Source organism: Clarias gariepinus, chromosome 28 (genome assembly GCF_024256425.1).
Source record: "Clarias gariepinus isolate MV-2021 ecotype Netherlands chromosome 28, CGAR_prim_01v2, whole genome shotgun sequence".
In the NCBI taxonomy this organism is placed as follows: domain Eukaryota; kingdom Metazoa; phylum Chordata; class Actinopteri; order Siluriformes; family Clariidae; genus Clarias; species Clarias gariepinus.
The window spans coordinates 2846747-2872843 of NC_071127.1; the positions used below are offsets into that span (position 1 = coordinate 2846747).

Here is a 26097-nt window from a genome sequence, read left to right on the forward strand (position 1 = left end):
TGGGTCCTACTACACACTAATTTTTATTGAGTCCAGTATGGACATAAATGCTGTTCTCAGAGGGTCTTTTGGATTTTTAAAATGAATATTAAAATCTCCAGAAAAATTAACGCTTTGTCTACAGAATACAGCTTATATAAATGGATGGCAAGGCTGAAGGTTTTTGCCAGCACTGGGATTTGACCAACAAATGCAGGCAACAGACCAGCCCCAAGGCGATGGAAATAGGATCAACTCTATTAGAAGGTATAGTATAGTATAGTACCTGTATAGTACCTGTTACTTACAGTGCATCCGGAAAGTATTCACAGCCATGCAAGAAGTTAGGACCACCAGGACTCTTCCTAGTGCTAGCCACCCAGCTAAAGTGAGCAATCAGTTAGATTATAATGGGGAAGATTTCCTGAGCAAGATAAGAGATAATGGGCGATCTTAATGGTCAGAAGTAAGAAAAAATAAATAGACCAGGCGGCCCAAATTTGATCAAAGGAAGTATGAAAAAATAGAAACCAAGTAACCGGAACAGTGACCAAAGTTGGTCCCTGAAAGTAAGAAAAAAGGGAAAAAACTAAGGAACAGAAAGTTGAGTTCCTCCCTTAACCAACAGTGTAAAAAGTGTATGCATTGTATTGCTTTTCAGTTTACTCTTAGCCTGTTCTTGGAACAGTTGGCTTCTTAACCTGTTCTTGAGCTGGCATTGCATTTACTATCTTGGGCCTTGTTGTGGCAATAATCTCCAGCTTACTTCATCCAGATCAAACTTAAAAGAGATAAAAAAAAAACTGGAAACAAACAAAGAAACACAAAGCTCCTCCATTTCTTTAAAACAGGAAAATAAAACTAAACACTCTCATCCACTCAGGACAAGGTTATCCCTTTGTCTTTGTCTTTTCTGTTACTAGAGAGATGTGCTCTCTACCTGGTGTTACCTGATTTTCACATGTTATGTTTCTGGTTTCAAGGGGCCTAAATAGATATGCTTCCAGGTATAGTGTGTCTTCGCTGATGCTCCCATGGTGGATTGCCCATTATAAATAGTCCAGTGTATGTCTTCGCGCATCTGTCCTTCATGAGACCAGCATCATTACATACTCGCTGCAACATAAAATTGTTTTTCATTTCAGTTCACCAAATCATGCTTTGTTGGGACAAAAGAAATCCTCAATAAAGCCTAATCTGGTGGCTAGGACTCCCAGCCCTTCTCCTTCAGTGTCCTTTATGGCAACTGTACCCCCAGCCCTGCTACACACAACAGCCAGGAAGTGACCTCTGAGAGTACAACAATGTTTTCTTTGGACAAACTCATTGGTAAGTCATCTTTATTGTAGCTTTTAGTTATGCAATAATCTAAATCTTATTTGTTGTCTTCTGACATCAGGGGGAGTTTTTTAGCAGGGGATGCAGAAGCTTTTTTATGGCTGCTGGGTGAAACGAACAAGACCGTTCTTGTGCAGGAAGTGTATTGCAAACACCCTCTTCCACTCTAGCAGACTGTAGAGCCTGTTTCTGTTCTAAACTATCACCAGGCACTGACACTTGACCTCTTCTTCACCCATCAGCTGACAGTGTGATGATATCTTGTGGGGAGCAGCTAAAATGGAAATGGTGTCCACGAGAGGCCTCAGAAGTTACTGGACATTGACAGGTGTTACATGCTTGATATTAAATAGGATGAGAACTGTAACCTTTTGGTTAGACAATTGTGATGACAGGATGACGAATTAAAAAGAAGCCTGTTATAAAAAGTCTTTTAATTATGTTGTGAAATGTGTATGATTACAGGAAAAAAGTAATAGTGTCACTTAAAACAAAGAAATAAATAAAACAAACAGTCCTTATAACTATCCCACTAATCTAAGTAACAAAAGAAATATGAAAATAAAACAGTAATCTTCAGCGCACACGGTGCCCCAAACTAAACTCCTTTAAACTAAAGAATCAAAAAGTACAAAGCACCTAAATGCTTCTTGAAATTGAAGTTGAACTTGACAAGTAGTAGGTAGAACTAAAACTCCATCACGTTCAGTGTAAACACACACGCATAATTCAATACAAGTCAAAAAACAAATCTGGATAGATCTGAATAACACAACGCATATTCTTTATGCCTGACAATCTACATCTGGAAACTACTAAAATCTTTTTGTTGCACTCATTGAAGCACAAAAGTACGCTGGTGAGGCGTACACGCACACTGAACTCGAGGCCTTAAATACATTCGGCAAGTTGGCGGATTGGCAGAGCGTCATGACGTCATAATGATGATGGACAGCCCAGTCAGTCAATAAACCCAGACCTAGATGCGGAGTGAGAAAGAACAAAAGGCAAAAAAGCGAGAGGGAAGAAAAAAAAAAAACAATAGGTATTATCTGATAGTGACAGAGACACTCTGTGAGCTCTCTCAATTGCCTGAGTGAGAAGTGTGCCAGGTGCCAGGACTGGGTATGAGTTAATTATGTGCCAAAATTTAACAAACAAACACAATCTATCGACACAAAAATTAGAAAAAAAAAATTAAAACGACTTTCTCACAAATTTTGCAAACAAACACAATCTGCTTTGCAAAAAGATAAAAAAAGACTTTCCCACAAATGCGCTGAACGTATTTTCTCACAAATGCACCCATCGTATTTTCTCACAAATGCAATGGAGCAACTTCCTCTTCCAAAACAGCAGATGGCGCTATCGGTCAATTTACTCTATTCTCCCAAGACCTCAAACAACGTGTTTATATGGTTTACCCTTATGTCCCAGAGGAATGTGAGTGGGGAACAGTTTTGAGGTGTCCATTATATATCCAGACAGCCAGACATATTAACAATCCACTATCTTTAGGATAGAGCCCTGTAGGGGAATACAGTTATATCAAACCACAGTTGCATTTTAATTAACTATTGAATTATTAACTATAATTAGTAATCATATCTACATTTAAATGATCTGTGTCTGTAGTACAATCATACATTGTAGACAGCTGTTGCAGCGCGAGGTGTAGATACAGTAAGATGCAAGAATCATTGCATTAGACTGCATGAAATTTATGAAACTTTTTACAATCTGGTTTGTAATAGAATTCTGTCTGTAATTCAGTATGTTTACTGTTCATTTACAGTATAGCTTTTCCCCCTTATAACTTTGTTAAAGATTATTTAAATGTAGATATGATCACTAATTCTAAAAAATTTTGATGCATCATGTTGCATACGTCCGTTATGGATATAAAAAGCCAAACATGATGGCAGTTCTTTCAGCCTTCAATAGTTAATTAAAATGCAACTGTGGTTTGATATAACTGTATTTCCCTACAGGGCTCTATCCTAAAGACTGTTAATACGTCTGGCTGTCTGGATATATAATGGACACCTCAAAACTGTGCCCCACTCATATTCCTCTGGGACATAAGGGTAAACCATATAAACACGTTGTTTGAGGTCTCGAGAGAATAGAGTAAATTGACCAATAGAGCCATTTGCTGTTTTGGAAGAGGAAGTTGCTCCATTGCATTTGTGAGAAAATACGGTGGGTGCATTTGTAAGAAAATACGGTGTGTGCATTTGTGAGAAAATACGGTGGGTGCATTTGTGAAAAAATACGTTCAGCGCATTTGTGAGAAAATCGATTTTTTTTCTTTGCAAAGCAGATTGTGTTTGTTTGCAAAATGCTGTATTTGTGAGAAAGTTCATTTTTTTTCTTTGCAAAGTAGATTGTGTTTGTTAAATTTTGGCACATAATTAACTCCATAGAGTGTGTCGCTCGTAGGGGTGAGCGCATGTGTGAGTGAGTGTGTCGCTCACAGAAGCATGAGAGGTTTTATTACAAGAGTTTGTGTTAAAGGGGTCATACAGCACTACATGCACTATTTTAAGCTGTTTGGACTGAACTGTGTGTTAGGAGAGTGCGTACACAACCACTCTACGATGATAAAGAGCCGCCCAGTGGTTTTCTTTTCGTTTATTACAGTAACATGCCCCTTCTGAAATCAGGCCAATCAGAAATGCCTGTCGATGTGACGCCAAACCGACAGAGGCCGCTCCTACACAAGTTGATTGACACTGGTGTTTTAGCAAAGACCCGCGAGTGAGAAGAAGCTGTCGGCCATTGTTTTTCGCCGCTGGAGCAAAATGGCGCCTAAGCGAGTGTTGTGTACAGTTGTTGGGTGTAATAGCGAACACAGCAGTCGTCATTCACTACCTAGGGTTAGTGACCAAGGGTACCTACCTAGGGTTAGGTATCTGAGCCACTGAGGAGGCAGTGGCTGAATTTAGTTTTTAAAGCTAACGTCCCCGCCGATTTACCTAAATGTGTTCATGTTTGCGATAATCATTTTTCACCAGACTGCTTTATAAACGCGGGTCAATATAAAGCAGGTTTTACTAGGAAGCTGCTCCTAAAAAATGGATCTGTACTAACGCTTTGTGTTTCTGCTTCATCTTCACCAGGCTCGGTGAGTGTAATTTATTTTACTATGACTCTTTGCAGATCGCCTTTTCTAATAACCACGATGAATGCGGAGTGTAAGTTAACTTATACTCTAATAGAACATGGTTATGGCTTCTTTTCTGTGTACATCCGTCTCTATATAATCCCTAATTGCCCGTTTATAATAAACAATGCATTAAGGTGATTGTCTAGTTGCAAACTGTGTACGTAGTCGGAAAACTATATTATGCTTACCTTTGTTACGTTAGATGGTTTATAACGATGTCTGTCGGAGATTAAGAAGTCATGTAAACACATCAGTAAACACATCGCGTCCGTATCTCTCTCGGTAAGTTTCTCCGCTTTTTCTTGTTGTTGCTCGCGGCAGCGCAGCAGCCCGTTAATTCATGCCCATGCAGTGATGAGAAAGACAAATCGAGTCGATGAATGTCCATTCTTTTAATTTCTGCGTTGTTAGGCGATATTACAAACTTCCGCGTAGGTTCCATACTTAAATCAAACCAAAAACGACTGAAGAAAACAGGCTCGGGCTCCATATTCCATAGTTTTCCAGTTTGGACTGCATTACCCACAAAGCACTGCTTTGGCAATGCTTTGTGGGTAATGCAGTCCAAAGCATTGCCCGCAATGGACTACACTTCCGTGGCTATACCCCACGTGTCACGCCCCACAGAACTGGGGGGGGCGGGCTCAGCAGAGGTCATGAGCATTTAAATTAGCATGTACTGAAACAGGTTGCTGAGAACAGAGCTAGTTTTTACCAGGTAAAAGTAGTGTTTTTTTTACACAATCCTTTTGAATTTTTAATTAACGTATAATACAAACTTTTCATTAGGACCCTAAAGATCATATTAACATTTAATGAAAAATATGATGTGTAGGACCTTTAAGTGTCTAAGGTATTAGATCCCGTATGTCTTAAAGCCTGTGTCACAACATAGAGCTGTTAAGTGTTCAAGGTATTAGAGCCTGTTTGTCATTCAAACCTGTTACGACATGGAGCTTACGTAGTGTGGGTAATGTTTCCAGAGCCCCTGTGGGTAATGTTTCCATAGCCCCTGTGGGTATTGTTTCCAGAGCCCCCCGTACTGTGTGGGTTATGTTTGAGTATGGTTTATGCCTGCCCTTTTTAAGCCCACGGCGTTAACAACAGCCCCATCACACCAGGACCGTGACAATAACCAGCAACGAGTCCTTTACATCTCTTTTGGTCAACTCTTCGTTCAGACACTTTGCACATTTAGTTTTTAAGCGTAAACAGCCTGTTTAAGGATCTTAATTAGATTTAAGCCTGGACTTCGAAAAGACCATACAGACAAACACGGTTGACGTAGTGTGATTGGATGCTTTGCAGATTCAGGACCTGGACAACTTTTTTTATCATCAAAATAAAAACAAAATGAAAGATTTGGAGTGGTCTAGTCGAAGACTTAAATCTAATTAAGATCCTTAAACAGGCTGTTTACTCGAAAACGAAATGTTCAAAGTGGCTGAATAAAGAATTAACCAAAATTCCTCCACAGAAATGTAAAGGACTAATTGCTGGTTATCGCAATTGCAGATTTGCAGTTGTTGCTGCCAAGGGCACAATCAGGTTCAGTGGCAATTACTTTTTCATACAAGTTTGGACAGCATTTTTTCTCTTATTAATTAAATTATTATTTAAAAACTTCACTCAGAGTTATCTTTTTATAACATTAAAACTTTTAATGATCTGTATCACTAAAGTGTAAAAAATATGGAAAAAAAAATCAGGAAAAGGCAAATACATAAATGCACTTCATATGTAATATTTCTTTAAGTTTATTTTTAAAAAGAGTACCAAATGGAAAAAGTAAGCTTTTCCAAGTGAGGCACACCATGATGTATTATTTTAGACATCAGTGTTCATCAAATTTACCAGTCACAAATGAAACACACAATATTTATAATCATTTGAGGGAGCTTACATGAAGAAGAAGAGCAATGCGTCTAGAACCATTCATCCACCTTAAAAACAACAAAAATGCAAGTGTAAAATGTGCCAAAAAAATATATATATATATATAAATAATTAGTTAACAAAATGAAACAGAAAGACAACTTTTGGAGAACAGAAAGCACTGAGGAGGCTCAAGTTGGTTGTCCTGCCATAAACCCTACAGAGCATCTGTGCAGTTGATTTCAAATTCAAATTCAAATTTTATTTGTCACGTACACAGTCATACTCAGTACGATATGCAGTGAAATGCTTTTTCGACTACCAGTGACCTTAAAATAAAAACTTAAACATAATAATAAATATAAAAAAAGGTAATACGGTAGAAAATAAAGTTAACTGGTAAAATATAATGTACATATTGCAGTAAAAGAAATATTGCAGAAAAATGAAATTAACTAGTAAAAGTAAAAATATACTGTGCTACCTAAAATAAAATAAAAATATACTGTACAAATAAGAACAAAATATATAATATAGAAATATGAAAGAAGAAAATAGAAATTTGTCCATAAGTCATTTAAAAAATGGCTGAGGTGTGCAAATATGCATAAAGTGACTGACTTCTTAAAGTGTCTCATTATTAAAGTAATTTGTGCAGTGGTCCATAATGAAAGTATAAGTATATAGTGCAAAAATTGTGCATGAATGTGTCCATACTGTCCATGAATGCCCACTGTTGGATGTAAAATAGATGATATTAGTGTGTATTGTGTTGTGGTTGAGAGACCTTATGGCCTGCGGGAAGAAGCTCCTCCTCAATCTCCCTGTATTGGTCTTCAGGGAGCGGAATCGCTTCCCAGACCGCAACAGAGAGAACAGTCCATTGTTGGGATGGCTGAGGTCATTCACCATCTTCCTGGCCTTGCACCGTTTGCTGTAGATCAAGTGCAGGTCAGGGAGCTCGGTGCGGATGATTCGTTCAGCTGAACGCACCACCCTCTGTAGAGCTCGTCTGTCCTGCATGGTGCTGTTCCCGAACCAGGTTGTGATGTTTCCCGTCAGGACGCTCTCTATGGTGCAGGAAGAGAAATTCCTTAGCACCTTGGAGGGCAGTCTAAAGTCTCTCAAGTGTCTGAGGTAGTAGAGACGCTGCCGGGGCCTTTTTTACCACGGTGTTGATGTGACAGGACCATGACAGGTCCTGCGTGATGTGAACACCGAGGTATCGGAAGCTGTCCACTTTCTCCACTGGGCTGCTGTTGATGACTGGGGTCTGGTAGTTCCTCTTCTGCTTTGTACAAAAGTCCACAATCAGGTCCTTTGTCTTGCTGACGTTCAGGAGGAGATTGTTCCTCTGGCACCATTTCTCCAGATTTCCTATCTCCTCTAGGTAGGCCGACTTATCGTTGTTGGCAAACAGCAAACTTGATGACGGCGGTGGAGTTGGTAGTCGCCACGCAGTCGTGGGTGTACAAAGAGTACAGCAGGGGGGCTCAGAACACAGCCCCAGGGTGCTCCATTGCTGAGAGTGAGGGAGGCTGAGACATGACCACCCATCCTTACTGGCTGTGGTCTGCCAGTTAGGAAGTTGGAGATCCACTGGCACATAGATGAGCTGAGTCCCAGGTACTCCAGCTTGGTGGTGAGTGTGGAGGGAATTATGGTATTAAATGCAGAGCTGTAGTCGATGAAGGGCATTTTCACATAAATCCCTTTCCTAGCGTCCAGGTGAGTGAGTGATGTGTGGAGGAGGTGAGAGATGGCATCATCAGTAGAACGGTTGGGGGGTATGCAAACTGTAGTGGGTCGAGTATGTCTGGTAGTGAAGAAATTATGAAGTCTCTGACCAGGCGTTCAAAGCACTTCATCACTACTGAGGTGAGAGCTACAGGGCGATAGTCATTAAGAGAAGCAGGTTGAGGTTTCTTTGGGACAGGAACAATAATGGACTCTTTGAAGCATGTGGGGAAGAGATGTTGAATATCTCAGTGAACACAGGTGCTAGCTGGTCTGCGCTGGCTCTGAGAATACGGCCTGAGATGCCATCTGGTCCTGCTGCTTTCCTGGTGTTCACTCTCTTGAAGGCTCTCCTCACGTCATGCTCGGTGATGATGAACGCGCTTCCGGTGCTGGCAGTGTCTTCCTGTCTGCAGCCGTTAGCGCCGCTAGCATTAGCATCGCTAGCGTCTTTAGCTGCAGCCTCGAAGCGAGCATAGAAAGTGTTCAGCTCATCTGCCAGAGTCACGTCGCGTTCGTCACACCGGTTGTTGGTGCTTTATAGTCTGTAATTGTCCTTAATCCCTGCCACAGGCTTCTAGAGTCATTCTGTTGGAGTTGTGACTCTAGTTTTCTCCCGTAGCGCTGCTTCGCCTCTTTTACCGCCTTCCGGACGCTGTATGTACGCAGCCTTGTACGGTTCCATGTCCCCCGACGCGAGTCCCGTGTTGTAGGCAGCGGTGCGAGATCTCAGAGCGTCGCGGATGGTTTTATCCACCCACGGCTTCTGGGTTTACGTTTTAATAGTTTACTGGGGTAACGTTTTAATAGTCTTTTTTTCCACGGTATCATCCGCTAGTTTTCCGATGAATCCCACAACCGTTCCGTAAACACGCTGACGTCATCATCGGAGCTGTTCCTGAACATGTCCCAGTCTGCGTCATTGAGTGTGTCCTGTAACGCGGCCACCGATTGGTCCGTCCAGCGCGCGACCTCTTTCTGAACTGGAACTTCCTGTTTCAGCCTTTGTTTGTATTTTGGCATGAGGAAGATGGCGGCGTGGTCGGATTTACCAAACGGTGGGCAAGATTGTGCCTTGTAGCCGTCCTTGACCGTTGTGTAACAATGATCCAGTGTCCTTTCGCCCCTGGTAGGGCAGGTGATATGCTGATAAAAGTTCGGCGCTGCGCGTTTGAGGTTGGCACTGTTAAAGTCCACCGCCACAATAAGCGCAGCGTCCCGGTGTTGTGTTTGGTGCTGTGTGAGTGCCTCATGCAGCTTGCATAAGGCAGTGTCCGTGTCCGCTTGTGGTGAAATTTAAACGGCGCTGATTATGACCGATGTGAACTCCCAAAGAAGGTAAAAAGGACGACACATGATGGACAGTAGTTCCAGGTTTGGTGTGCAGGAGCGTGTGAGAGGAACAACGCTCACGCTGTTGCACCAGCTGCTGTTCACAATTAAACACACGCCGCCTCCCCTTGACTTCCCAGAGTCCCGTGTCCTGTCCATGCGGTGACCAAGAAGAACTCGGCCGGCTGGATGGCGTGGTCCGGCACCGCTGGGTTCAGCCATGTCTCGGTGAAGCAGAGGAGATTGCAGTCCCGAATGTCTCTCTGGAACTTTATCCTGGCCCTGAGGTCATCGAGCTTGTTTTCCAGGGACTGGGCGTTGGCGAGCAGGATGCTAGGCAGGGATGTGCGGTGTGCACGGGCTCTCAGCCTGTTCCTGACGCCGGCTCGTTTCCCTCGGGGCCGCTGCTTCGCGTCGCGTACATTGTTCTCCCTCAGGATTTCACTCGGCCAGCTCGGATCCGGAGTTAAAAACGTTAAATTGTGAGTACATTGTATACCAATAGAAACAAGAGTGTCTCTATCATAACTAATGTACTCCATGGTGATGATTTAGCCGGTTTAAAGTTACTGAAAGATATCTTAAAAAATGAAAACAAAGTAAAATAGGTCGGAGCAGTCGTGACGGCAGCCGACCTCACCGGCGCCATCTTGGATCCTCATCACACAATTTCCGGATGAACTAAAAATATTGTTGGTTAAAATTCAGGCAGAACTTTTGTTGTACAGTGTCCTTTAACACTTTAAATAAACATTGATTTCAGTTAAAGTTAAGACTAAAGTTTTGTGGTTAAGACATTCTTTGACATAAAGGTTGATTACTAAACAAAGTTGTTCTTAAATAAAGTGTGCTAGAGTTCTTTTCTTAAAATAAATGTTTTTTATTTTAATATGTTGTTTTCTAATCCAGAACAATTTGTACATGTAAAAATTGTAAACAAAAACAATTTGTAATGAGTGCGGATGTATGAAAGTCCAAGTCCTTGTTATTGTAAGTGTGAAATGGTGTACGGGAGAGATGGCTTGGCCTCACCGGTAAAAAATGTATCATCCGGGAGCACGAGAAAACGGAACGAGAAGGGCACTGACTGTGTCCAATAAAGATTACTCCATTCATGGAATATAATCCACCGTAACAACAACCAAGCTCTCTTTCTCTAATCCAAAATGCAGCGCGCTGTCTCATCTCTCCGTGTCGGCACGATGGCCGGATCAATTCAATTCAATTCAATTCAATTTTATTTATATAGCGCTTTTAACAATGGTCATTGTCCCAAAGCAGCTTCACTTTTTAGAAAAGAAAAGAAAAGAAAATATTTGGAAGTGTGTTTGTGTGAGAAAAATGTGTCTAGATAATAATTAAATGAATGAATGATGAATGAAATGTCTCTGATGAGCAAGCCAAGGGTGACGGCGACAGTGGCAAGGAAAAACTCCCTGAGATGGCAATAGGAAGAAACCTTGAGAGGAACCAGACTCAACAGGGAACCCATCCTCATCTGGGTGATAACCGATAGAAATAACATCAAGTGTGTTGTGCAGGTGAAAGTTCAATATATCAGAAGTTGTGTAGATTCAGTTCAGCAGTAGGTGCAGAGGGCAGATGGGGTCAGATCACTGGAAGCACAGGAGCAGGATGTGTAGCTCCAGCCATCATAAAGCAGAATCTAGCTGGAGCAGGTCCTTCTCAAGATGCCTTAGAAACCTCGCAGGGTTGGCCTTTGTCTACTGAAGCTGGCACAATCTCCAGATGTCTCAGGATGGGTAGAAAAGTACAGAAAAGATGGAGAGAATTAGCGTAGTTGCCATTCAGGATAGGTGTACTGGAGTATGAGGTTATGGGATGAGTTACGCGTATGCCAGATTAAAGAGATGCGTCTTGAGCCTACTTTTGAATTGGGAAACCGTGTCTGCTCCCCGAACAGTGTCTGGAAGGCTATTCCAAAGCTTTGGAGCCAAATATGAAAATGCCCTGCCCCCTTTTGTAGATTTTAAAATTCTGGGAATTAAAATAAAGCTGGGTTCCGGCTTTATACCGGCGCACGTGACTCGACGCCGCTTCCGGCTCCTCTCGCGCTGCGATCGCGCATGCTCGCGAGAGCTTAATCCTGTGACCAACACAGTCTATGGGGACAAGTAAAACCAGATAAGGCATCTTTCTGTGCACAGGTGAGCCGCATTAGCTCCGTAACCCCTTCCCTGTGATTCAAATGCCCCTTTATGTGGCTGCGCTACATAGACCCCCCCCCCCCAAGCCTCCGGCGTCTGAGGAGAACGTCCGTAAAAGCGCTTCAGATTAACCACGTTCACTGTACCAGTTTTTTGTGGATTGCCCCAAGACACTGTGTAATTATTTGGTCCTATTTTGTTTTTTATTTCTGCTGGTCCCTCCCACTTGGGCGCTAGCTCAACTGAAAAATTTTGATGGGCAGAGGAAAGAGAGGGTGCCCGTCGCCAAACCAGCTCGCCCGGTAGCTCTGGCGCCTTGTTCTGCCGGGAATTGAGGTAGCTGGCCTTTTTGGCTGGCTGACTTTCTGGTGGTAGTTGAGTCTCTTCCTCCGCTGTGGTCCTTGGGTAGATTGATTCTGTAAGTGTGGCTGGGTCTGTGGAGTGTTGTTGGGTGGTAGGCTGCTGCAGCTGTCCCTGGGGTGGTCTGGCAGGTGGTAGCTCCCGGCTCTTCCACCAGGTTTACCGGGATGTTGGGCTAGGGGTGTGGCCGATCTCCGATGGCCCCTGGTTCCCTTGGCCTGGCTCCGGGTGCTCTGGCAGACCTCGCAGGTTTCCACGTACCGCCAGACGTCCTTGCGGATGGAGGGCCACCAGGCGACGTCTAGGAGGCTCAGTAGTGTCTTTAGCCCCCCCCGGTGGCCACCCGTTGGCTTTCGATGAAAGTCATGCAGGAACGTCTGGGTCTGTGATGGCGGGATTACCAGCTGGAGAGCTCCTCTCTTCTTCCTCGGCACTCTACGATGTAACGCCCCTTGGTGATGTTCAAAGGAGACCCCCTGGTTCTGGATCTCTCCGGCATCCACCACAGTGGCCAGAAGAGCCACCTGGAGAGCTTCCTGCTTTGGACGTTCCACCTCCGCCAGGTCTCTGGGTGGAGCCGAGGACAGCCCTGCTGTGAAGTTTGGAGGTTCCGCTTTCCGTGGCACGGCATAGTAGAGCTGAGAGGGTGCAGAGAGGGGCTGGGCGTTGGAGGGTCCGGCCTGGGACCGGGCAGAAGTGGGCTCTGGGGCTCCCTCCTTCGCCTTCTCCTGGCTGTGTTGGGCCCCCTCCTTCTGCCGAAAATCTTTCGCCCCTTTGCCGGCCTTCTTTGTGGATGCAGTGTTTGGCCAACCCGAGGAATGTAGGGATGGAGTTTGTGTAGATGCAGGAGTGTAGTTTAGCAACTTGTGGTTAGTGAGTGAGTTAGAGAGGCGCAGTTTCTTCATCTGTTTCTCCCAGATGACATCACGGCGCAAAAAACAGTCAGCTATGGCTCTTTCCAGTTTCTCCAGCGACTCGTGGCAGTAGCGTTCCAACTCGTCGATTCTGGCATCCACTGCCTGCCGGAAACTGATTTCCCGATTGCAACTGCTGTTTATGGATTCTTTAAAACCCCTCTCTAACATACCCACTTGTTCAGACATAGCCTCCACATCCATTTTACATTGCTCAAGTTCATTCTGCATCGTTTTTACAACATTAGTAACACCGGATATATGAGCGACTCTATCATCATTATCATCATATCTAGCCGATATATACAATGAACTAAGCATAGAAGATGTTTCGGCTGTGGAGCCACGTCGTGTCCCACAAGTATCTACATCGTCAACATCTACATCATACAAACTATTCCTCGCAACAACAAAGTTGGCCCTCCCGGCCCTACTAGCGTTAGCATTCGCGCTAGCCATGTTAGCGTCTATTTTGCTCCCCAAAGTCACACAACACCGGAAAAATACCCAAACAATGGGCCACCACTATGTAACGCTCAGGTTTTATTTTAGAGCTAATTACACTAATACGGGGTCTAGAATCTAAATACGGGCTAATATTATTCACTTCCGGTGTTGCGCAATCTTCGCGGAGCAAGACAAGACACGTGACAACAACAACTACTAAACAAACCCAAAGTGTATTAAATGAAATAGACAAATAAACAAATAAGGTGCACCAACAAAACAATATATACAAAATATATACAACTATAAACAGTGTGTGGAGTGTATGCGTGTGTATGAGTGCGGATGTATGAAAGTCCAAGTCCTTGTTATTGTAAGTGTGAAATGGTGTACGGGAGATATGGCTCGGCCTCACCGGTAAAAGATGTATCATCCGGGAGCACGAGAAAACGGAACGAGAAGGGTACTGACTGTGTCCAATGAAGATTACTCCATTCATGGAATATAATCCACCGTAACAACAACCAAGCTCTCTTTCTCTAATCCAAAATGCAGCGCGCTGTCTCATCTCTCCGTGTCGGCACACTTGCCGGTTCCGGCTTTATACCGGCGCACGTGACTCGACGCTGCTTCCGGGTCCTCTCGCGCTGCGATCGCGAGAGCTTAACCCTCTGACCAACACAGTCTATGGGGACAAGTAAAACCAGATAAGGCATCTTTCTGTGCACAGGTGAGCCGCATTAGCTCCGTAACCCCTTCCCTGTGATTCAAATGCCCCTTTATGTGGCTGCGCTAAATGTCTGTTCAAAACAACATAACCAGGATTAAATTACGCTATTGTCAGAGTTGTTCTCTGAGTCACAGATGGCTTCCAGTCGCTGGTTGTTCTTCTTCATCTTACTGATGAGCCTTGGCATGTCATTGCTGTTGAGAAGCTCATTCCCTGTGATTTGCTCCGTGGATCTCATTACATCCTCCATCACCTTCACCACAGGCTCCTGGAGAATGAATCTGCGAGTCTGATGTTCAGCTACACTGGCCCTCCCACTCAGAACACCCAAGAGCTGGATGGCACTTCTTGCTTTTCTCTGGAACTCGGCTACAGACTCAATCTGCTTCTTAACCTTCAAGATTCCATCACAGGTCTGCTTCAGCTTCTCATCTTTTTGACTGATGTCACATTTGATCTGTGAAAGACTCATATTCTGGTACTTTACTTTCATATTTATTTACTTCAGTCTCAGACTTTTTCACTTCTTCTTTAGCCATGCTGACAGCACGTCCTGCTTGATCCGGTTCAACTTCACCACCAATCATCATAGCAGGACCTTTATGGAGAAGGAACACATGAAATTATGTATATGGATAATTTATGTGATAAGTTAAATCCTTATTTCATAAACTTCAGTAAAACCTTCTATTGTGAGTAACATAGTCTGCAAGTTTTTTTGCACATGTCACATTTCTAGAAAATCCTCCAAGGGCGGCAAAAGCAAGAGTCATTGGATAGGTTCCTTTTTTCAAGTCACACAAAAAGAAAAAATAATTCAGTGAGCCAACAGATAGCGGTAATTTTGTTTGCAATAGTGAAAACTGTCCTACACAATAAGCCCCCCTCCTGCTCCTCTCCTGTCTCTCGTCTCCCTCACACCAGCCACAATTCTCAAAAGAAGTTCGGGTTAAAATGTGTTTATTTTTACTTTATATTTTGTTTTAATCATTTTTATATGAATATTTTGAGGGGAATTTTGATTTGATATACAAGTGCTTTGGATTACAAGCATGTTCCCAAAACTAATAAAGGTCACAATCCAAGGTTTTACTGTAAAGTATATTATAATTCTATAATATTTATAGTACAGTATATTATAATTCTATAATATAATTCTCACCTACAATCCATCCAATGATTGGTATATCTAAGAGTCCTGCCCCAACCCCCGTGACAATTTCAGCATCTTTCTTTCTTTTCTCCTGATCCTGAAGCATGCGTGTTGTTGAGTTTAGGTTTCTCCTGGCCTGCTCCAGAGCTCCCTGGGAATCTCTGAGTAATTTTTCATTAGATTCCTGCTCTGTTCTCAAGTTATCTAAGGTTTGTTTTGTGTCATTCATCTCTTGTTCTAGTTTTCCCTCGTCTTGTATAAGTCTCTCTAAGTTTTTATCCAGACTCTTTAACCCTGAACTGGCCATCTGTTCTCTGCCTTAATGGGGGCTTTGTAGACTTTGTTCAGGGAGGAGATGCCATCTTTCAGTGGAACAATAACAGCCTCAGCTGTGTTCTTCAGCACAACACTGCAGAGACAAACACACAATGTCACCACATAAAGTCTAAAATATTGTTTTAATTTAAGTTATTGATCAAATTATTTTATAAATTTTTTGTTGGATTTTTTTGTAAGTTATTTTAAAAAATCAGTTCATTGTAATGATGATAATTTGTATGTAAATACTATTATCCATCTTACTCAAATGAATGAATTTGGGCCATTTTAATCTAAAACAGAAAATAACAGCAACATATGAAAAAAGAAACACAAAATATAGCCTGACATAATTATAATAAATCTCTCCAGTATCTCCGCTGTGATATCGCTTGCAGTATGTTTTTTTTGAGACAGTGTTTGTTCTTGAATGCTAATTCACTTTATTCTTGCCCCATATTACACAAGTTTACATTGCAGTCTTCTGTTTTTCATGTTTATTTCTTAATTTTTGTCATAGTCATTTAAAAAGATTATTTTCCCGGTTTTACCAGTTTGAATTAAAACGCTCAAGTTATTTCAGAATATACAGCTCAGACAAGCAGCACAAGTACTTTATTTCTTAAGAAAAATTCATTGAATTTAATGTAATTTAATGCAATTAAAATAGAGCTCACCACTGTTAGTCATGTGATATTTTATGATGAGCTCCTTTTAATCTAGACTGTAGCAGAGGTGGGCGGGAAGGGGAGGGTGGATTACTGATTATGAATACACAGAGCCTTTCAGGTTTGTGACATTGCACTGCTGGCAGAGATCCACTATACCTTCACAGGAGACCATCCGCATATCAAGGTAGGAAGAGCAACACTGTTCTAAACAACTTTTAAGATCTTCAATTAAAATTGAACGCACTTGTTTAGAATATTTCAGATTTTAGAGGTCATGTTAAAGCTTACCTTACCATCAATATCACTTCCACTAAAGCTTAATTTTATTTTTTAAACTGTTTTTTCTGTATTTAGAGTTAATTTCCAGCCAAAGATATTCCTTCTGCTAATCTCACCAAATCAGTGCAATGATTTGAATGAATCAGTTCATTTTCATCAGTTCAAGTTAATTTTTACAAATTAGATATTTACTGTTTAATTTAACTGTTATTTCATTTTAAATTTCTTTAAAAATTTTAATGTCTTGTATTTACAAGTCATATTAACAAAATATTATACGCATACAACCCAATTTGTTAACTTTAATTATCTATTATCGAAGCACTTGTATATCATTTTATATATTTATATATATATATATATATATATATATATATCAACATTGTGTATCCCACCATGTAAATGCTGATGTGGCATCATTGGTAATGCCAATGGCTGGTAAATTAGAGAAAATAAATGACATTTGTTTTTCCCTTTTAAGGCTTTTAAATTATTTGCTTTACACTCAGACATACTTCCTGGACAAAGAAATTTCATGCTACACTGCTGATTAGTTTATAATAGAGAAAACTTGATTAAGGGGAAATATATATTTAAATGGTTAGGATATTTATGTTGAGTAAGAGTTTTAATAAGGGAGAGTTCAGGTCTGGTTTTTAGAAACCACTCAGCGCTTTACACAATTCAGCCAGAGGGGAGCTTTTGTTTTGTTAGCCAACTCTATGTTTTAGGTAGCTGTTAGTGTCTTTAGTCTAAGGACATTTTCCCATCTTTAGTGGCTTCCTTCAGTTTGGTTGGACACGAATAGTCCACTAACACTGGGAATCGTAGCCCAATAAAAATCAAACTAAATTATATAAACACCTCAGAGTAGTCTTACCTGATCTGGCCAGATCTGAACAGATTTGAATAGAAATGGGGGTATTACTGTTGCACAAGCATCGAACATGCACACTTTTTTCACCAATCACAAAGTTTGCATTTGACGTATTTTTTCATGTCATTCTGTCTGGAACAACGGGCCTAACTTGTGCTTCTATCTACACCTGCTGTTCACATTCTTATTTCAACACATCACTTACAAAGAGGGGAAAAGATGGGGTTTTAGGTATAAAGAAAATGTTATGTGAGGAGAATTTCGGCTGGGGAATTAACAAGCACTGTGAGAGAGCTATGAGCCCTGTGTTTACTTACTAAAATAATGTCACACATGCACACAATTGGAATGACATATAATCCGTGTAAATTTCAGGCTCATAAAGTAATTGTTAATGCAGAAGTTGAATCTTCAAGTTAAAGTCTTATAGTCTGAATAATTGTCAACACATTTACAGCTACAGTAACTTGTTTGGTTTCGTTGAATTAAACATTTTTGTTTAATTCATTTATTTTTAGCTTTTTTTTTTTTTGGGGGGGGGAAGATGTAAACACTCTACCTGTTGTGTGTCCTACAAATACCTGAACCCCACTCTACCAAAAGTGAGGGGTCTCAGTTGTTGCCCAGTGCACCATGGCTCTGTTGTGATTTTCAACATAATGTAAAAATGAGTGTACATTTTGTTTAATTAATAGTGCTCATCTTTTTTTGCCGACTGGCATATAGAATAATGTACACCTATTTTTATAATTCTTCAAAAAAAATAAAACTGACTTATTTCTAGAATCCTCATGGTTCCCCGCCCTGTTCCTCAGGAATCTATCCCTCTTTTGTCCCTAGTGGTCACCACATCTAATTATTTGATCTGCATAATCTGGCACAAAAAAAAAATTTAAAAAATTAAAATGTTTTTTTTTTTTAATATAGGATGCCCTTCTTGTTGCAACCCTCCAATTTCAAACAGGCTTGGTAGTGGCACTGCATGTAGCAGCTGGGTTATATGGACATACGGTTTAAAGGTCCTGCCCCTAATGACCCAACAGCGATAAAAGGCCAGTCGTCCGATGGGCCATCCGGACCCTTAACTGTTTGGGCCACCACTGCCCCCATTTCTTAAATCCGTACATTACACCCACTTAATTTGTTTTAAATTGCTTAACTACATATTGTGTAACATTTTGAGTTAAACAGCTAAATTAACAGCTTAATGATAGACCACAACATCTGAGGAATTAGTTTATCCCAAAAAAAACATTAAATTTTTTTATTTTTATTTTAAGTTCATGTAAACTAATTTCTGAAGGTAAATCAAACCAAATTCTTTAAGTTAAGTTAACTTAATCTAAATATTCTGCTAAATCTAACCTGGAATTATAAACTTGATATAAACCACTTTTTGAATGTTTGAGAAAATTAACTTTTTTAAGTTGCATCAAATAAAGATTTAAGGCATTCATAATTTAAATATATATAAAAAAAGATACAACTTAAAAAAATTGCAGTTGTGGAGAAGTTACATTTATAAATGAAGACAATGAACAAACAAGTTCTCCTCCAAAAACATTTATTACCATCCTTGAAACCATACCATGTTGTACTATTAAAGTATTTCTCCAATAAAAGACAGAAAACAAAAATAAAATAAATAAAACAATGCATTTTTAATAACTTAAGCTTAAAAACTGTATATTCCTATTTGCTAACCATGTGAAAATCTGACAATTGTTTGACAAGTAGTGTGACCAAAATTGAATATTTTAATGTCAATATAGAATACGTTCCCTAAATATTTTCTGCCGGGCCACAAATGTGTGTTTGAGCTCACCAGGATAGCTCAAGTTTAACGCATAGATAAGGCCAAACATGAAACATTCATGTGCGACTGATGGAAACTTAATAAGTCACAATCGCGATTTCCTGTGGTGGCTGAAGACAGTCCTCTTCCTCCCTGAGGACAAACAGGGCCATCGTGCACCTCTCAAGTTCAGCCTGAGCTTCATCTTTCTGAACAACCTAATAAAAAAAAGCACATTTGTTAGACAAGTTACTCTATTTGGCAAAATAGTGTCTGATGTATGAATGTAAAAATTACTTAATGCTCCCTATGAGTGCAAAAAACACCTAGGATTATGGTGCATCAAGTTAAATTTAATTATGTTAATGAATAGGCCAAAACAACAGACATACATATACACACACATTATATATTACATTATATTGCCAAAAGTATTGGCTCGCCTGCCTTCACATGCATATGAACTTGAGTAACATCCACTTCTTAATCCATAGGGTTTGATATGATGTTGGACATTTGCAGCTATATAACAGCTTCTGCTCTTCTATAAAGTCTTTCCACAAGTTCAAGGAGCATGTATGTAACTAATGTAAATACATACTTTGATTAAAAAATAAATAATGCCCCGGTGTAAAGGTTGTGCTGCAGCTGATAATGCCACTGACCTCATAACAGTCCTAAGGTTGAAATGCTTCATGAACAAATGCTTACCAGTGTTTAAACAGTTGGTCCACATCTTCCACTAAATACACCATAAGAAATTTCAGGAGATACTCTCTTCCTACATTCACCTCCAGGCTCTAGGCATGTAAAAACAAACATAGTATTATGGTAGGCTTTTAAAGCGTAATAAAATGAACATGGCAAACGTTGAAACCTGTATTCAGACAGCATACACTAACCTGTGAACAAGTTAAACTGAAATGTTTTATTCTGCTAGTTATGTTTTAATTTAGTGCATCACAGCCAACTTGATTTGAATGCCTTGCTCAGCTCCTGTGGCTTCCATTCACAATATTACATTTAACACCAAGCTAATTTCTGTTTTTTTGAGCAAGTACACACAGTACCAGATCAAGAACTTGAAGATGAAGATTATATCTCTGGTCTTCTCTCTGACAATTCCTCCCTTGTTTCTGATGATTTCAATTAGTTTGTAGTGTTGCTTTTCCAAGGAAACCAGCAATCTTGCTTGAAGTGGAGCAGTTGTAATTCTCAGAAACTCATTACTGATCTTAAAAAAAAAAGTAAAAACAAAAATTGGATTGGCTCAAGTTCTTAGTAAATCCTAATCACAGTATGTATAGAAAGAATTACCACCCCCCACACACCTTTAAAATAATTGCATTCTGTTGCTTTGTAAGTGCTTACAACTGATAATACAATAAACCAATGAACATAATTCAGTTTTGCAGGAGAACTGAAATTATTCTCTGATATTATCAGATAATTTAACTACTAATTTTCAGTGCTCTGTCATTTCGAGGGAGTTTATTTTAGGATATTTAAATTACACTAACATTTATTAAATTCACAGCAATTCTATTGTATCATTTCCATTTTAAAATCTATCCACATAGGATTTTTATTTGTGGATTCTGGGACTTACCAATGTCTGCAGTATGGGTTAAATAATGCCCTTTCAGAAAAGCTAACAGACCTTTAAACACAAAAGTAAATAAAGATTTTATGTTTACTTTTAAACTTCATAGTAATGGCTAACCTCAGCTTGTTGGTCTAAGTGACCACTAGCTCAAAGTGGGACAGTGCTCTGCCCATTAATCCATGCTACTATTACCAAGCAAATTGAAATATTTATATACACACACACACACACACACACACACACACACAAAAATACACTGTTTTGTGTTTTATTTCACATTTTATTTAATTTACATGGTTAATTTAATCGGTCAACTTGTGGACTTTTGTACTTTTACTTGTAGTAACGTTAAATCAACGTGTAAAATTGCTGCCAGTATTAGGGATTATATACTGATAACGTTAAAAACGTGTCATAAAGTGTTACCAGTATGTCAGGAACATGTGCTAATGCCCCGTTTTATACGAGGGAATATAGTTTTAGAGATATTACATTACTTACACGTTAGCAAGTCCAGAAGGTTTTAATCATAACTATAAGTACAGTACAAACATCACTCACTCCAAACTGGCCGTTCTATGTTTAGGTCACTTTCCTATAAATTTTTACATCGTTAACCAACGGTAGTTAAATATAATTAATTTCATGTTATTCAGCACAGCCGACTTAGTGTAGAAACTCCGGTGTTTTCGGAAAAAAAACTGCATTAGTTTGCTAATGCTAAGTAATACTGTATACAGTGGAACCTCGGATTACGAGTAACGTGGTTTACGAGTGTTTTGCAAGACGAGCAACAATTTTTAATAATTTTTTACTTGAAAAACGAGCATTGTCTTAGTTAACGAGCACCGAGTATCATGTTTCACGCATGCGCTTCTTGTTTTAACAACGAGCGTTACGTCATCACAAGTGAGCCAACGGTTTTTCTCTCTCTTGCAGCAGAATTGTAGGTAATCGTCTCTCCTGCTGGGTGAATACACACACGCGCTGTGTGTGTGTGTGTGTGTGTGTGTGAGATGTGCGTGTGCGCGCGCACACACACACATTAACGGAGAGACCGTTTTTAAAACCGTTTAAAAATTAGCAAGGAAAATCGCTAGTCACACTCGCGTGAGTGCATACTAACGGGATTACTACTGTAAAGTAAAACAACAACAACAACAAAAATTAAACAGCTCCTCACCTTTGAAAACAGTCGCGACAGAGAAGAGTTTGTGTGTTTATTTGGCAACCTGAGAGAAGGGGAGCTGTAAAGCCGAGACCTATCGTCTCCCCTGCTGGGTCTTAGTGCTTGCAGTGTTTTTGAGTGTGTGTGTTTGTGTCTGTGTAAGGCAGGGAGTTTGTGTGTTTGTTTGGCAACCTGAGCTGTAAACGCGAGCGAGCCCCCCTTCATCCCCCATCCTCTCAGGTTGCCAAATAAACACACAAACTCCTCTCTGTCGCGATTGTTTTCAAAGGTGAGGAGCTGTTTAATTTTTGTTGTTGTTGTTGTTTTACTCACGCGAGTGTGACTAGGAATGTTCCTTGCTAATTTTTAAATGGTTTTAAAAACGGTCTATCCGTTAATGTGTGTGTGTGTGTGTGTGTGTGTGTGTGCGCGCGCGCGCACATTTTACACACATACACTCTGCATGCACAAACGAAAACCCTTATCTGTCGGGGTTTAATTTTACATTTTTTTAAGGTAAAGTACAGGTAAATTTTTTTATTTTTACTTTATATTTTGTATTAATTATATTTATGTATTTATTTTTTTGGGCTGTAAAACGAATAATTTAAGTTTCCATTATTTCCTATGGGAAAATTAAATTTGGTTTAAGAGTGTTTTGGAATACGAGCCCACTTCCGGAACGAATTAAGCTCGTAATCCGAGGTTCCACTGTAGTTGTTTTTAGCCAGCAAACACGGACGCAAAACTCAACCTACAAAGTAGTTGTTCCTGACATAAATCAATCGTTTGCTCACGGAAGAGATACATTTAACATAGAAATGACGTGAGTTTGCTTTCTTACCTGTTATTTTCTTTGAAAAACATTGGCCGCCAGAACGGGATTCAGTCCTCGATAATACTACATCATGAGGTCACGTGACATGGCGAACTTTTGGTTTGAAGTAGAAATTGTCCTTTGAACGGATTAAATTTAAGTTTAACCAGGAGCTAAAATGTTTCCTTTTAAGCAACGTAAAAATATCAGTTTCGTATAAGAATTTTTTTTTTTCCATCAGATCAATGTAGAAAACTTACTTTGTATCAATGACACAGCAGTTTACTTTTTTCAGTGTATACTCAGCAAAACAAGAAACGTCCTCTGACTTTCAACTGTTTTTACTTTCAGTAAACTTAATGTGTAAATATTAGTATGAACACTAACAGAGTCAACACCATAAGACAAAAAAATTCACAATGTGTCCCTGAATGAAGGGAGGCTCAAAATCAAAAGTACCAGTCAGTATCTGGTGGCCACCAGCTGCTTGAAGTACTGCAGTGCATCTCCTCCTCATGGACTGCCTACTGCGGACAGTCTGAGCACTGATGGAGGGATTGTGTGTTCCTGGTGTGACTCGGGCAGTTGTTGTGGCCATCCTGTACCTGTCATGCAGGTGTGATATTCGGATGTACCCATCCTGTGCAGGTGTTGTTACATGTGGTCTTCCACTGCGAGGATGATCAGCTGTCCTTCCTGTCTCCCTGTAGCGCTGTCTTAGACGTCTCACGGTGCGGACATGGCAATTTATTGCCCTAGCCACATCAGCAGTCCTCATGCCTCCCTGCAGCATGCCTAATGCACGTTCACGCAGATAAGCAGGGACCCTGGGCATCTTGCTTTGGGTGTTTTTCACAGTCGGTAGACAAGTCTCTTTAGTGTCCTGCATTTTTAGAACTGTGACCTTAAAGGCCTACTTTCTGTAAGCTGTTAAGGTCTTAACGACCATTCCACAGGTGCATGTTAATTAATTGATTATGGTTAAGTGAACATGGATGAAAAACATTGTTTAAACCCTTTACAATGAAGATCTGTAAAGTTATTTGGATTTTTACAACTTTATTGTTGAAATACAAAGTCCTGAAAAAGGAGCGTTTCTTTTTTTGCTGAGTATATATGTGTGCAGGTGTGTTGTTTTTGTCTATGTTTTTAGATAATGATATATATTCTTATAATGGATATAAACCCCTTTTTTTAAGGAAGTAAAAATGGATTCCCAAATTGCAAAGAAAAATCAAAGCCTCACCACAGCTGAGGATATGAGAAACCACACCAAGCTTGTGATGCAGCCATATGCCAACTGGGAGGAGTATCTGACTCCTGCTCCACTCTCCATAGCCATCCTGGGAGAGCTGGTCTTCATCTCTTCCAGTACAGATTTCTCCATCAACAAGAACCCACCTAAAGGTGGCTTCAAGTACATCAGATATCCAGATTAATTTCGTGCCTGCCTCATGCAGGTGTGTAACTCTGGCTGGGGGGCTTTCAACGAGGCCCATAAGAACATGGATCAGATTAGACTCCATACCATGGCAGTTCCGGAATACATGAAAGTGGCTGTGAAGATCCTGTTCCAAGACAATGATGAGATTGTTCAAGCCCACCTCCGTGACCAGCTGGATAACATTTCTGCCATTGCAGATGACTGTCTTGAGCTAGCTACTTCAACAGAAGAGCGTTTCTCTGACGTCATTAATATTATCCAAGAACTGCTGGAGGCTTGTGTAAATGCTCAGTACTTTTATGGAGAAGAGCTGGATGCTATCAAGAAAAAACTGGAGGAGGCCAAGATGAGAAAAGAGTCATCAGACAAAGCTATGGAACGCTCAACAAAAGCAATGAAAGCCATGGAAAAGGAGCTGGGGAAAGCACATGAAAGTTACAACGATGCAATGAGTTCACTACCCAGTGGATGGGAAATGATAGGTATGGATTTTGTTTCAGGCATAACGGAGAGCTTCACAACTCTTCTCAATGGAGTAACATCCCTTGCTACCCAGCCAGTAAACTTATTATGTAAAGCTTCTACCTCAATTTCTAATGCAATAAGTGACATTAAAGGTAAAAAATCAGATGTTAATCCTTTTGATTTAATTAATATTTACAGCAAGTCTGCAGAAATCCTGAACTGCACAGAGAATGTTCAAAAGTTTGTCCAGGACAACACAATTAACTGGAAAGACTTGTATGATCAAAGAAATAAAGCTGCAGTAACAGATTTCCAGCAAAGTCAGTTCAAACGAATCAAGGAGAGTTTTCAAAAAAGTCCAAATTGCAATGCAAAAGATCATGCCCAGAACATATGTGAAGAGGGAATTGCAATCTGTGCAGAACTAGCAAAATTTGCACCGGAAGGGACATGTGAAGATGCCAAAACAAAGGAGTTGATTGAAAGAATCAGAAAACTGACTGACTCAGCTCGAAGTTTTGACAGCAAAAGTAAAGACACCACAAAGTCTTCTGCTCTGACTCCCACACCACCAATGATGAATAAAGAACAAAGTAAATCTGGGAAGATGAGTGCTTCACAAAGAGCATCACAGAATGCCCGGTTTCGCATCGAGCAGAGCCGCGCTTAACTGGATAAGACCAGAAAGATCTATGAGAAGAGTGTAGAGAACATGAAGAAAAACCAAAAGGAGCTGACTGAAATCCTGATCACCATGAAAAACTGTGAGCTAAAGGAGATAGACTTTAATACCACAATACAAATGCTGGTGAAAGGTATGGATGCCATGGGGAGAGTGAAGGAGCAGTGGGAGAAGATGATACGCTTTTTTCAGATGGTGTCCAACATCGTGAAAACCAGCCTGACCAGAACCCTCAAAATGTTTGACACCACATCTGAGAAAACACAATCACTTTCCTACAATGGAAAGCTTTTCTCCAAAGATCTGCTCTACACTCAAGCCTTTCAAGCCACCAACATATCAAATCTTGTCCACATGATTTCATCAACTTACACTGAGGTGTCCACCAAACACATCATGGATCGTGTCAGCTCTTTGGGAAAACTGATGGCCATGGACAAGGAAAAGCCAGAGTTTTTGTCTGAGCGTCAGATGTTGCAGAACTCCTGTGATGAGGCTCAGAAAGCCATCTTATACCTTGTCCTTAAGAATAAGCAGGAGTTTAAAAGAAAAAGTCTTGCAAGACTGGAAAAGATTGATAAAGAGCTTCTCGCCATTCTCCCACCTGCTGCTCCAAAAGAGATCAAGAGCATTCAAGAAGCTGTTCAAAGCGGATTCACAGAGGAAGAGGAGGGAGCTTACATCTGAGATAATTAACACAAAAAAGATTACTCATCTACAATTATATTAAATATACTTAAAGCATAAAATATATATGAAGCGCTCTATAACGA

At 40.5% G+C, this 26097-nt stretch overlaps 1 pseudogene; it reads left to right on the plus strand.

The window, feature by feature from the left end:
• Positions 1–1136: 1136 nt before the first annotated feature.
• LOC128515957 (uncharacterized) lies at positions 1137–26097 on the plus strand (annotated as a pseudogene).